The 12,483-nt window shown below is 37.4% G+C and overlaps 2 long non-coding RNA genes across 9 annotated transcripts in view; one reads left to right on the top strand and one right to left on the bottom strand.

The window, feature by feature from the left end:
• Nucleotides 1-12,483, bottom strand: part of LOC119715891 (uncharacterized) — an 87,388-nt gene that overhangs the window by 24,838 nt on the left and 50,067 nt on the right. The window lies entirely within an intron of this gene.
• LOC101791391 (uncharacterized) overlaps nucleotides 1-12,483 on the top strand; it is a 120,974-nt gene that overhangs the window by 83,127 nt on the left and 25,364 nt on the right. For 6 of the 8 annotated variants that reach the window (XR_011807494.1, XR_011807493.1, XR_005263364.2 and 3 more), the window contains 3 exons: nucleotides 5,632-5,710; nucleotides 10,921-11,031; nucleotides 11,369-11,498. This is a non-coding gene — a long non-coding RNA (uncharacterized lncRNA). The remainder of the gene's footprint in view (nucleotides 1-5,631; nucleotides 5,711-10,920; nucleotides 11,032-11,368; nucleotides 11,499-12,483) is intronic. The other 2 variants (XR_005263362.2, XR_005263361.2) reach the window with 1 other exon arrangement.

The following is a 12,483-nucleotide window of genomic DNA, read 5'->3' as shown; positions in this document are numbered from 1 at the left end:
GTACTATACAGAATATGGAAAAAAAAATACAAAATTATTTCTTACCTGCCATAATACTGAATTGCACTAAAGAGTAAGGTTTGCACATCAACTTTTTGCCATGTACAAAACTAAAACTTATGGCTTGTTTTGTAGAAGGTGAAGACTGTTGTGCTCTGGTAGAAAAGAGCACTGTTGTGCTCTGGTAGAAAAGACAGTGATCGCCATTTGCCGAGGCGATCGGCTCCGGGGCAGATGCGCCACCGCCATTTCACTGCGGCTAGCAAACGTGACGCCCATCTACAAGAAGGGCCGGAGGGCAGACCCGGGGAACTACAGGCCGGTCAGTTTGACCTCAGTACCAGGGAAGCTCATGGAGCAGATCCTCTTGGGAGTCATCATGCGGCACTTGAAGGGCAAGCAGGCGATCAGGCCCAGTCAGCATGGGTTTATGGAAGGCAGATCCTGCTTGACGAACCTGATCTCCTTCTACGACAAAGTGACGCGCTGGGTGGACGAGGGAAAGGCTGTGGATGTGGTCTACCTTGACTTCAGCAAGGCTTTTGACACCGTTTCCCACAGCATTCTCCTCAAGAAACTGGCTGCTCTTGGCTTGGACTGGCGCACGCTTCGTTGGGTTAGAAACTGGCTGGATAGCCGGGCCCAGAGAGTTGTGGTAAATGGAGCCAAGTCCAGTTGGAGGCCAGTCACTAGTGGCGTCCCCCAGGGCTCGGTGCTGGGGCCGGTCCTCTTTAACATCTTCATCAATGATCTGGATGAGGGCATTGAGTGCACCCTCAGTAAGTTTGCAGATGACACCAAGCTAGGTGCGTGTGTCGATCTGCTTGAGGGTAGGAAGGCTCTGCAGGAGGATCTGGAAAGGCTGCACCGATGGGCTGAGGTCAACTGTATGAAGTTTAACAAGGCCAAGTGCCGGGTCCTGCACCTGGGGCGCAATAACCCCAAGAAGAGCTACAGGCTGGGAGAGGAATGGCTGGAGAGCTGCCAGGCAGAGAAGGACCTGGGAGTGATGGTGGACAGTCAGCTGAATATGAGCCAGCAGTGTGCTCAGGTGGCCAAGAAGGCCAACGGCATCCTGGCTTGTATCAGAAACACTGTGACCAGCAGGGCTAGGGAGGTGATCGTCCCCCTGTACTCGGCTCTGGTGAGGCCGCACCTCGAGTACTGTGTTCAGTTCTGGGCCCCTCGCTACAAGAAGGACATCGAGGTGCTTGAGCGGGTCCAGAGAAGGGCGACGAAGCTGGTGAGGGGCCTGGAGAGCAAGTCCTATGAGGAGCGGCTGAAGGAGCTGGGCTTGTTCAGCCTAGAGAAAAGGAGGCTCAGGGGTGACCTTATCACTCTGTATAAGTATATTAAAGGAGGCTCTAGCGAGATGGGGGTTGGCCTGTTCTCCCATGTGCCTGGTGACAGGACGAGGGGGAATGGGCTAAAGTTGCGCCAGGGGAGTTTTAGGTTAGATGTTAGGAAGAATTTCTTTACTGAAAGGGTTGTTAGACATTGGAACAGGCTGCCCAGGGAGGTGGTTGAGTCACCATCCCTGGAAGTCTTCAAAAGACGTTTAGATGTAGAACTTAGGGATATGGTTTAGTGGGGACTGTTAGCGTTAGGTCAGAGGTTGGACTCGATGATCTTGAGGTCTCTTCCAACCTAGAGATTCTGTGAAAAGCATTGAAGAAAGACCAAATTTACATAGGCACTGCAGCAGTACCACAGATCCACAATGAATTAACTTAGTATGCTTTGAGACTAGTAAATTAGATCAAATAAAGCATATAAACATTTTTTAACTCCCTTTCACACTTTTTGAACCCTCCCACTGCCATTCTACCCAGGAGCCCACGAAACTCAAAGGTCACAACTGAGCTAGTTTTTGTACATTGAGTTGAAATGCACGAAACTATGGCAGACACAGATGTCATATGAAGAGCATAATGATACACACATCACTTGCAAAAACTGACACAAAGAGAGCACAGAATGCAGAGGTAAAAATCTGAATGGCAACCTGAATGAGCTTTGGTATGGATATCTCTGCTATCTACTGAAGTGCTGCTTGAAGTGACTGACTGGTAGTCCAGGACAAGACAAAAAACAAACAAACAAACAAACAAACAAACAAAAAACAAACAACAACAACAACAAAAAAAACACACACACAAAAAACAAGACTTTACATTTTTGTTGCTGCTATTTTTATAGTGTTTCACTGAACAGGCTTTTTTGCTATTAGATTTCCAAAACATTAATGATTCCTTTAACTGTATATTGTGAATGAATAGAAAAATAGTAAATGGCAGGTAATTTACTAAAGTGGCAAAGAAAAAATTTGTGTAAAAATCTCTTGCTGGGACTCTTGAAATTCAGAATTCTACTGATGGTTTATCTCACTAGCCATAGTTTAAATACAGTTTAAATAAGTCATTCATCACACAGATGTGGTACTTTTTCTCCTTCCCCACATGGACCAATTTTGGGTGCCAACAATATGTTGTCTTAATTTACTTGGGCTTTTGCTGAGTAGGTGGCAACACTGGTATCTTCTGAGTTCTGCTGTATATTTATGAACACAGAATATCTACTGGAAGTCTGTTATAAGGTGGAGGACCCAGCTGCCTCAGGCCTATGGCTCAGAGCCCAAACAAAAACAATCACACGAGCCTAAAAATATCACTCATAACATCAAGCTTATTATCAATCCCATTTCTCAAGGAGAGCTAAAAGTCAGGAATACAAATGCTTTAAAAGTGTCACCAAAAAGTATCCTTCATTATTAGCTAACTGAAGAATTACATTGAACCAGAAAAAAGAAACCTGCAAAACTAACCAACATTAATCTTTCTTTCTCCTCTGAATCTCTGTGTGACTTTCTTGATTCTACAGTTTCCTTTTTGCTTGGTTGGTCTTGAATTTCAGATTCACCGGTCTCAAAAAGCTTTTTTTTTTTCTTTTCTGTTTTTCTCTCCTCTCATTGCTTGTCTCTGAGCACAGTATTCTCTTTCTTAATATGAGAAAAGCTGAGTATTGGATCCCCTCATTACTGACTAGCGGGGGAGCCAGTGTTACCAATGTAGGAGGCTGCCATACTTCACTGAAGCAGCAGGGAAGGACTGGGTGGCAGGAATCCTTTGAAATGTGATTTTCTACCAGGGATCACAATCCCAACAGCAAAATAACGACACCAACACACTAAGTCCAGCTGTTTGGCAAACCCTATGACAAACATGTGGTGTTATAGAGCAAGAGCGTGTAGAGCTGTAAATGAATGATTACAGGGGAAAATGTGAGGACTCACTCTTTACATAGAAGACACATACAAGTATTTAAAAATTGTGTCTTATAAATCTAGCTAGTAGACACCAGTGCACTCCTCCTCATAGGTGCTCACTTTCCACAGGTCAGTTCTCTGAAAAAAGACTTAGAGAATTTGGTCTCACCTATCACACAACCACCCCACATTCACATTCAACAGAAATCTTCAAGACTTAATGACCTTCTGTTGTCACTGAACTAGCAGAACAGAGGCACAAGAGTGGAAATAGGTGAACTCCATGTAACCATTATAGAAGATTTAACAGGATTTATGTATATAGCAGGATTTATGCAAGTCAAGAAGTATATGTTGTTATTTCCCTCTTTCTGCATCCAGATTAATTGTTTCATCAAGAAGTCTACTTCATTTTGACCAACTTCTGGCTGTCCATAAACCATTGCTGTTAAATCCTAATTCAGTCTATTCATGTTTCTGTTACACCACTTCCATTAACCTTTTAAAGAAGTAATGTTGTGAAGACTAGAATTGAAACATAACAAGCCAAATTTTGCCTGACACTTTTTAATTGTTTATAAAACTTGTTAACCCCAGTTCCTGTTAGAGGTTATAGTATTCTGGTTCTATTACTCACCCCCACATCACTAGAGAAAAAATTTCAGACCATATGAAAAAATGGAGCAAATAGTTTGGTACCACAATGCATGGAAAAGTCCACCAAGAAAAAAAAAAAATCAAATTATGGACATATGGAAATTTCCAAGAAAACGCACCCCAGTTTAGTGAGTTACCTAAACACTGCACATACTTTTAGGCATATGATTAATCTTTGTGACCTTGCTGAGTTATGAATGAATTTAAATTTAGGAGCAAATTTATGTTCATTTCTGAATCTTAGTGTTTTTCTTGTCTCAGATGCTATTCACCAACCATAACTCTCCTTAGGAAAAAAGTAGCCATTGTGAAGTACTGAAGAAGAGTCTTGTCTAGTCCTTGATGAGAAAGAGAATGGTTCAAAGAAGGCAAAAATGAGGAACTTCTAGTCTGAGTCAGAGATCAGGAGGACACTGTGAAAAAGCAGTTCTCACCATGGTAACTTTCAGAAAATTGCTCTAAAAGAAATGCATGCAGGTTTCCTTCAAACTAAAGAGACACTTACCATGTCTCTCTTGTTTAAATTAAGTGAGAATCTGAGATATACACAGCATAAATGAGGGAAGCATATGGCCCTTGCTTGGTAATTTAAAGGGTAATTTGGTTAAGAAATTGAGAGTAGTTCAGAGCAGAATACTATTATGTAATATCAATGCAAAGCAGAATCTTCCCCAGATAATCAGGTCCTTTTTTTTTTTTTTTTTTTTTTCCTGGTACATTTTTATACTTCATTCATTTTCTTTATTCCTCACACTTCTTAATCACAGTTTTAGAGTGTTTTTTTTTTTTTTTTTCAACATTTCAACAAAGGAAATAAATTTTATTAAAAAAGAAAGATGTGATGGTTTTTTGTTTGCTTGTTTGTTTGTTTGTTTGTTTTTTTATGTTCAGTTTCAATCCAGAGATAATTCAAGCAAGGAAGAAATTGTCTTATTCTAAGAAAAAATAAATAAAAAAAAATCTTTGTTTACTAATTTGTATACACTCAAAAGGAAATAGATTCAAAAATTTTCACATTATAGGATTTTTGCCCAAATAAGAGTACACTGGAAGATCTTTAAAAAAGTTCTCCAAAACAGGTATAGCAAGGCCTTTTCTGCAGAGAAGGAAAAATTGTGCATATTACTTCTATTTTGGTCTTGTTTTCTCTAATGTTTTAACCAAACATGTATATTCTTGACCTCACAATGAAAATTTAGCCAAAACTGGTATGTATGCGTGTATTCTGTGATGAGCAATGATTTGACTTAATAACACTTGACTTATTCCAGAGGTAATCACAGGGCTTCCAGAAAGATAATTGACTTCTTATATGTGTCACTGTAATTTTTATTTTATTTTTATTTTATATTTACTATCAGAGTAAACAAAGGGAAATTTATCACTACTGGAGTTATATACTAGTGCTATAGATCTAGTTTATCAAAATCTTTAAGTATTTGCATAACTACAGAAACATAATTTATTCCAAGTGAATCATCTATTTAAATATAGAATTCATCCAGAAACCTTTTATAATCTAACTGGTTTTTGTTCTTTGTTGGATAATCCATGGTTTAGTAAATTTTACATACTTGAATACCTCTCTTTCAGTCAGATAATACAAAAATGCAAGCATGCTTAAATTTAGTATCACTGAATTTGAATCAAAAATATACAGATTGTATAAAGATTTTTGACTTAAGACATGTCTATTTTGCTCTCTGCAGAGAAAGCTGAATTCTTTGCTGAAGAAAGCTTTTTTCTCTGGAAGTTCTACTGATGTGACTGAATACTTCTAGGAAATCAGTGAGTTTAATTCAGTGTTATTTTGCCATCAAGTCAGAATCAATCCTAAAAGATTTTTTGTGATACATGTATACATGTATATGTATACATGCGTATGAACATGCAGTGAAGCAAAGGTATAAAATAGAAACCCTACATGATGCTCCTAAGGGATTTTCCTCTAAGGAAATAGGAAGGATATTGGTGAGAGCACAGTAATTTGCTATATACAGATAAAAGGCAAGTTTTCTTTCACTTTTTAAAGTCAAAAAAATCAGAAAATTATATCATTTGAGAATTAAAACTATCTATGGTTTTCTTCATTGGAAAAATGTAAACTAGTTAAGAGTTAAAAGGTATGGATTGTAACCTTTGAAACTTTCTCCAGAGCTGCACAACTACTGATGGGTTGACATGAAAAGCCATTTCTCTTTAATGAGATACCAAGCAGATCTGTCTTCTTTTAAAACCTGGCATTTAAAAATACATTTACTTCTATTATGTACTGGCCTAACCTGCACAGGCTATTGCTTGTGACATATTACCAGAGCAGATGTTTTAGACAACCTGCTGGCATAACTGCAAAGAATGAACAATGTTTTTTTGTTTTTGTTTTTGGATATTTTTTTTTTTTTAATTTTGACAAAGTATTGTAGAAGTTCCTTTTCCAGTGTTTTAAAACAGATTTATCCAGGAATTTACTCTATGTAAATTGGTTATTATTTTTCCCCTACCGTGCAACTGAGTATGATAATATGAAATATAGGGAAAAATGGACACCCTGATGCCTTTTTTTCACAGGACATCTGCTCACCTTACCCAGATCTCTTTCAGCCAATTTGTCTAAGACCATATGGATGAGATCAAATTGAAGAGAACTGGGGGAGGGAGGGAGGGTAGAATGTGGAGGAAAAAGCAGGGTCTAGAAAGAAAGAATGAAGGTTAAGAAAGAGACAAGTTTTGAGAATATACATATTATTTTTTAGTTACCAAATGACAAGTTACTTTGTTCAGAGTAGCTATTGCAGTCTTTCTACTGTCATGACCTTTTCTATAGTTAATAACAGGATCTCAAACTGAATATGTTTAATATTTAACTAATATGTTTAAAATATGAATACAGAACATTATGTTACAGAATATATTTGTACTTTTTTTACCAAGAGATGGTATAGTTTTGTATTCATGAAGAAATGACCTTCAAGACTTGGAAGAAAGTCTTCTCTGTTTTACACCATCTTATTCCATTTTATTAGTTTTTTCAGGCTGTATGGAAATACGAAATTCATCTCATCATCTCTAACAAATGTATGATCAATCAAGGAGATGCAAAATCATCTAATGTTTATATTAGGTAGCTGGCACAAGCAATCACCCCTAATGACTTAGTAATGCCACTGTAAGCTGTGCATATGCTCAAGTATTTTCATTTGTGTTTCAGATATTTATATTTTTCATGGCTGTGGACCCAATTCTTTGGGTAGTTACATGTATCTTTGAACTGAAATGCTTTTGACTTCCAAGGCGTAGTTACAAACTTAAAATTAAGCATGTCCATTGCTGTTTGTAAAACCAGAACATGCCTTTGTTTAAGCTACATAATAAATGTAACTGTATAAAGAGTGAAAAAAATCAAGCAATACTTTCACAGAAAAGTAAGTAATTACCAGGTAGGAGTAATGAGTAGATCAATACAGAGGCCTTAGACTCACACTGAAGTCAGGATTAATTGCTGTTAAGGCATTAAATATGTTGGATGATTTGACGCTATTTTTCAGGTAATTACATAGTACAAAGATATGTTACATCATGTTGCATTTGCTTTTTGTTAAAACTGAACCAACAGTTACCAGCACTCAGCTGCTGCATAGCCCTGTGTTAAGTTACTTTCATGTCTTTGCCTATGTGATGCTCGAAATAAAGATTTTCATTATGATTTTGGAATAAAGAAAACCTAAAGTTTTCCAAGCAGAAATTACCTACCTTTGTTCCAATAACATATTCTTGCTGCTATCGATGTCAACTATTATATGGACTGGACAACTGGACAGAATAATATGGAAAGACTGGCCAATATAACTGCCAAATGCTCTATAATTAAATGACTTCTACTGAAAGATTTCCCATTAGCAAGTATGATGGTGCTCTGGTCTACCAAACAAGATGAGTAGAGTGGACTGTTAGTAATTACATCATTTGCTAAGCTGATTTTCTGTTTTGTGCTACTTTATGAACAAAAGCATCAAAACGCACAAAGCAATGTTTCAGACTTCTCACCTTTGTACATATTTTAACTCTCTTTCAGCCATTTTTCACCAATTTGGCATTGCACTTGTTAAAATCAGCTAAAATTTATAGCAGAAATTCCTTTGATGCATGTCTGCTCCCTTAAAAGATGGATCAAAGGCTGGAGTCTTTCGCCAAAGAAGAAACTGTATCACTTTTTGTATTCAGGATCCAAGTCTCCTTTGGCCAATATTGTCCTTTTATTGTGAAGTCAGGGTTATGACAGCATCTTTATTCAGGCTGACTCAGGCAAAGCTTCTAGAGGCTTCAGCAGCAACACTAACTCAGTCTCTTGCTGCCTACTCTTGTCCCCCTGCTTCTCATCTTCCATCCCTGCACTGCCTCCTCTGTTAGGGGACTACAGGCCACGTGGTCAGCCGATCAAGATACTGAAACAGGTGAAAAATATGCTGTTATTTTTAACACATATAATTTCTCTGATCTATTTCTTTGCATAGCCCCACAAATAGTGTTGTGATACAACTGAAAAGGCATGTGTGGGGGTGGGGAGGGGCAGAAATGAGCAGCTGAAAGTGGGGACAGGACTGGGATCCACCAATCTGGTGCTCATGTTGGCTGAAATGACCCTGGAAACAGGTTTTCTCCTCTGTCTCTCTTTGTCTCTGCAGCCTTGTTGTCATACTCAAACCAGTGATCAGAAAAAGTCCCCCTTGACAGAGCACATGAATTCCCAAATAACATTGAATTTGCCTTTGTTCTTCAATTAAGAAAGAAAAACAAACAAACAAAACAAACAAAAAATAAACAAACAAAACATAATTGTTTAACTATCCTGTAGATCTATCTGAAAATGACTGTAAAGAGATCTTCTAAATTCAACTTATATGAAAGTCGTTTAAGAGAATCAAACATTTAAAATTATCTCAGGGCTGTCTTTCATATATTGTTAGGCTTAATATCATTTTGTAAAGATGCAATAGTGGAAAAAAGGCAGTTTTCTTATCTATGCTCCATAAGTGTTAATGATCAACTATTGCAAACATAGTTTTAGATGACTATATACTCAATACATCCATCAGAGTGTGATATAAGAACTGTGCTTTTTCTTTTACCTAGAAGCTTACTTAAAGAAACACAGGATGTTATACACAGTGTACATGATCAAACAAACAGATATGGCATACAGTTCCCACACTGGGATGCATGCTAGTAAAACAAACAGGCAGGAAGGTATCACAACAGTCTAGCAGTAGAGGCAACTTTATGCTAAACAGTGTTTGGGGCAGCTATACAAATAGAGTTGTTTATAACAGCTGTGCTCAGACTGGAAAAGTTTTGTTTATCATGTGATAAATTCACAGAGTGTGTGTAAGTGAAATGTACTACACTTTATGGTAGCTTTGACTCCCCTTTCATTTCTTCATATTAACTATTAAAGAAGAACTGAGGCAATAATATAGCATGTTAGTTAATTACTTGGGGTTGTTTCTCCTTTCTTCCACAAAGAGTAATTTCTGAGATTTGCAAATATACTAATGAAATGTTGTAGTAACATTCTTAGGAAGAGTATGGTAGGAGATGCAATACACTTCTACAGTACAAATAGATTAAGTGAGAGAAAAACAAAACACCTCCAGGCATTCTATGCAAAGTAAATACAGGATTGGTGTGTGTTCAACAGGCCTTTTGAACAGAGAAATTATTTCACTGCATAACTAGCTCCAATGGTAAGAAACAGAAACTCCCTTTTTCACACCAAACACCCATTTTATAGCCCAAAAATACCCTAATGAAACCTGTTGAGTTATATTTTAATTTCCTTAAATCTTCAGCCCTAAATAATTGTAGATTTTAAAAACACAAGGAAGATAGGGAGAAAAACTTACTGAGGGCTCATTGGGAGCTCTCTGATTTGACATTAACATTTTAAAAGTGTGAACTTCAGCTCCCACACACCTCTAATCCTTCATGGACAACACGTTTTTGGAGAATATAACCTTCCACTTTCTTCTTTTATCCTAGATATGTCCATTTTGCCTCTTAAAAACATCTCCCTGGTGTAGTCCTCTTTTATTTAGTTATTTTTCATTTAAAAGTCCAGTTGTTTAATGTATTATATATATATAATACATATATATTTATAATGGGTTTAAACTTGATAAACCAAAATGTCCCATCCCAGTTGCAACCAATGGCTCATTAGTTATGTTTTTTCAGCCCTTAAGGTGAACTTTCTGACGTGATTGCTGGAATAGGTAAGAATGGTTCTAACATAGTAATTGAGAAGGTAGTTCTGTTAAGCATTCACCTCATCAACCAACACGTGGACAGAATTTAACTGATCCGAATAAAGTTGTTTTGGAAAGTATCTGCCCATTTTGTGCAGGAAGGAACTGCAGCTCAATGAGGTGTTAGGAAATAACCTTTGACTCTGTCAAAAAAAAAGCTGCTGTTGGATACCAAGAAAGCACAAGCAGGATGACAAGAACTGATGGTGAAATAGAATGGACTAAAATATTCTGAAATTCATTATAAATTGTACATGAATACAAAAAGGTAATCCGGGGGATGGGGAAGAGAGGTGGTCAAACATTCATTTCTTAATATTATGTGGAGTTTTAGAATAGCTTTTTGCCATAAATCTAACTTTTTTCATCTTCATACTATTTTACCAAATGATTCAAACCATAAATGGACTTCTGAAAACAGTAACCAAATTTTCTGGCTCTGAGACTGGCAGCTAGCATTCAACAAATCCATCTCAGATTCTTTCACTTTTGGTTACTAGTGCTGGAATATTTTTTCATTAACTGTTTTTCATAACAGCAGAAACTATAGCTGTGGTTAGAAGAAGCTAGAAGTTAGCTACCTAGCTAGCTAGCTAGCTAGCTACTTAGATAAATACATAGACAGACAGACAGACAGATAGAGTCATTTATTAAGCATATAAGCACTCTCTTCTCTTGGTTCCTTCCTACCTACAGCCAGAGACTGGTTATTAATAGAGCATGGGGGAAAGCTGCTGGGTGTTTGAAACACCTCCATCAAATATGAAGAAGTAAACTGACTTTAAAGCTGGACTTCTGCTGTCCCAGGTGAGTAGCCAGAGGTGGTGTCTGTCTTGAATAGTATGGAGGACTTAAATGACCCTGTGGGGGGCGAAATTCAGGCTACTGGAGAAGACTTCTCTTTAAGACTTCAACTCTCTTCTCTACACTTGTACACTTCTCTACACTCCCCAAGTACAGTGACTACTAGGATTCCTGGGCTGTTTTGGGCCTTCCGTTGTTTTTTGTTTGTTTGTTTGTTTGTTTGTTTGTTGTGTTTTTTTTTCCTTTGTTTTTGTTTTGTTTTATAAAAAATATTATTTATTTTGGGTAGACTATATCAAAACTGAAATAACACAACAAAGTTTTCTCTTGTTTTCTGCAGTTAGGTTGCTGCCAAAAATGAGATGACACCGCACTGTCTCCTCCCTACCTAGGTTTTGCAACATGAAACACAGAAGCATTTAAGCATCAGAATAATGCTTGAAGATCATACTTCACAGGGCCACAAGCATGTAAGTACAATTGACTTTTTGGTCCACAGGCATGCATATCTTTCCTCCCTTGTGAGTTTTTCATTAAAAGGAAAGATTAGGTTCTTATTATTTATACATTTTATTATACATTATATTTATTTTATTGGTCTATTCTCCCACGTGACTGGCAACAGGATGAGGGGGAATGGGCTAAAGTTGCACCAGGGGAGGTTTAGGTTGGATATTAGGAAAAACTTCTTTACCGAAAGTGTTGTTAGGCATTGGAATGGGCTGCCCAAGGAAGTGGTTGAGTCACCACCCCTGAAGGCCTTTAAAAGATGTTTAGATGTAGAGCTCAGTGATATGGTTTAGTGGAGGACTAGTTAGTGTTAGGTCAAAGGCTGGACTTTGACCTAACACTAACAAGGCTGATCTTGGAGGTCTCTTCCAACCTAGATGATTCTGTGATACATTGTTTTCCATTGCTTAGAGAGATTCTGCTGTAGTCTGCCTCACATCCTGAAGGATTTTAAAATAACTTTCTATCCATTAAATAACTGGCTTACTGCAAGAAATCAAGAATGAAAGAAATCAGGAGACCTTCTGCTGATTTTTCTGCTTTTTACATGTGGACAACAATATTTCATGGCTTTGTCATTTAAAAGCTTTTGAAGATTTTTGGCTAGAAAACAAAACAAAAGCAAGAACAGAAACAAAACAACAACAAAAAAGAAGTGTTATACAATATGTTTTAAGGTAATGGAGCATTCCGAGGAAGATTTTCTAAATAGACTCCCGACAGAGGCAACAGAAAGGATGGAGAGAATCTCTGTCCATCTTCCCAAGCACAGTTGGTTTTACATGATAGATGATTTGATGATAAGTTCAAGAAGGATGTTTAGACCAATTACTTGGTACTAGTTCTACATATGACTATAAAGACTCAGTTTTATTACAAAGAAAAATAACAGAACCCAGAGCAAAACATGAATTTATTTATTTAATTTCAAAAACCACATTAGAC

Source organism: Anas platyrhynchos, chromosome 2 (assembly GCF_047663525.1).
Source record: "Anas platyrhynchos isolate ZD024472 breed Pekin duck chromosome 2, IASCAAS_PekinDuck_T2T, whole genome shotgun sequence".
In the NCBI taxonomy this organism is placed as follows: domain Eukaryota; kingdom Metazoa; phylum Chordata; class Aves; order Anseriformes; family Anatidae; genus Anas; species Anas platyrhynchos.
This window is presented reverse-complemented; position numbering and strand designations above follow the sequence as displayed.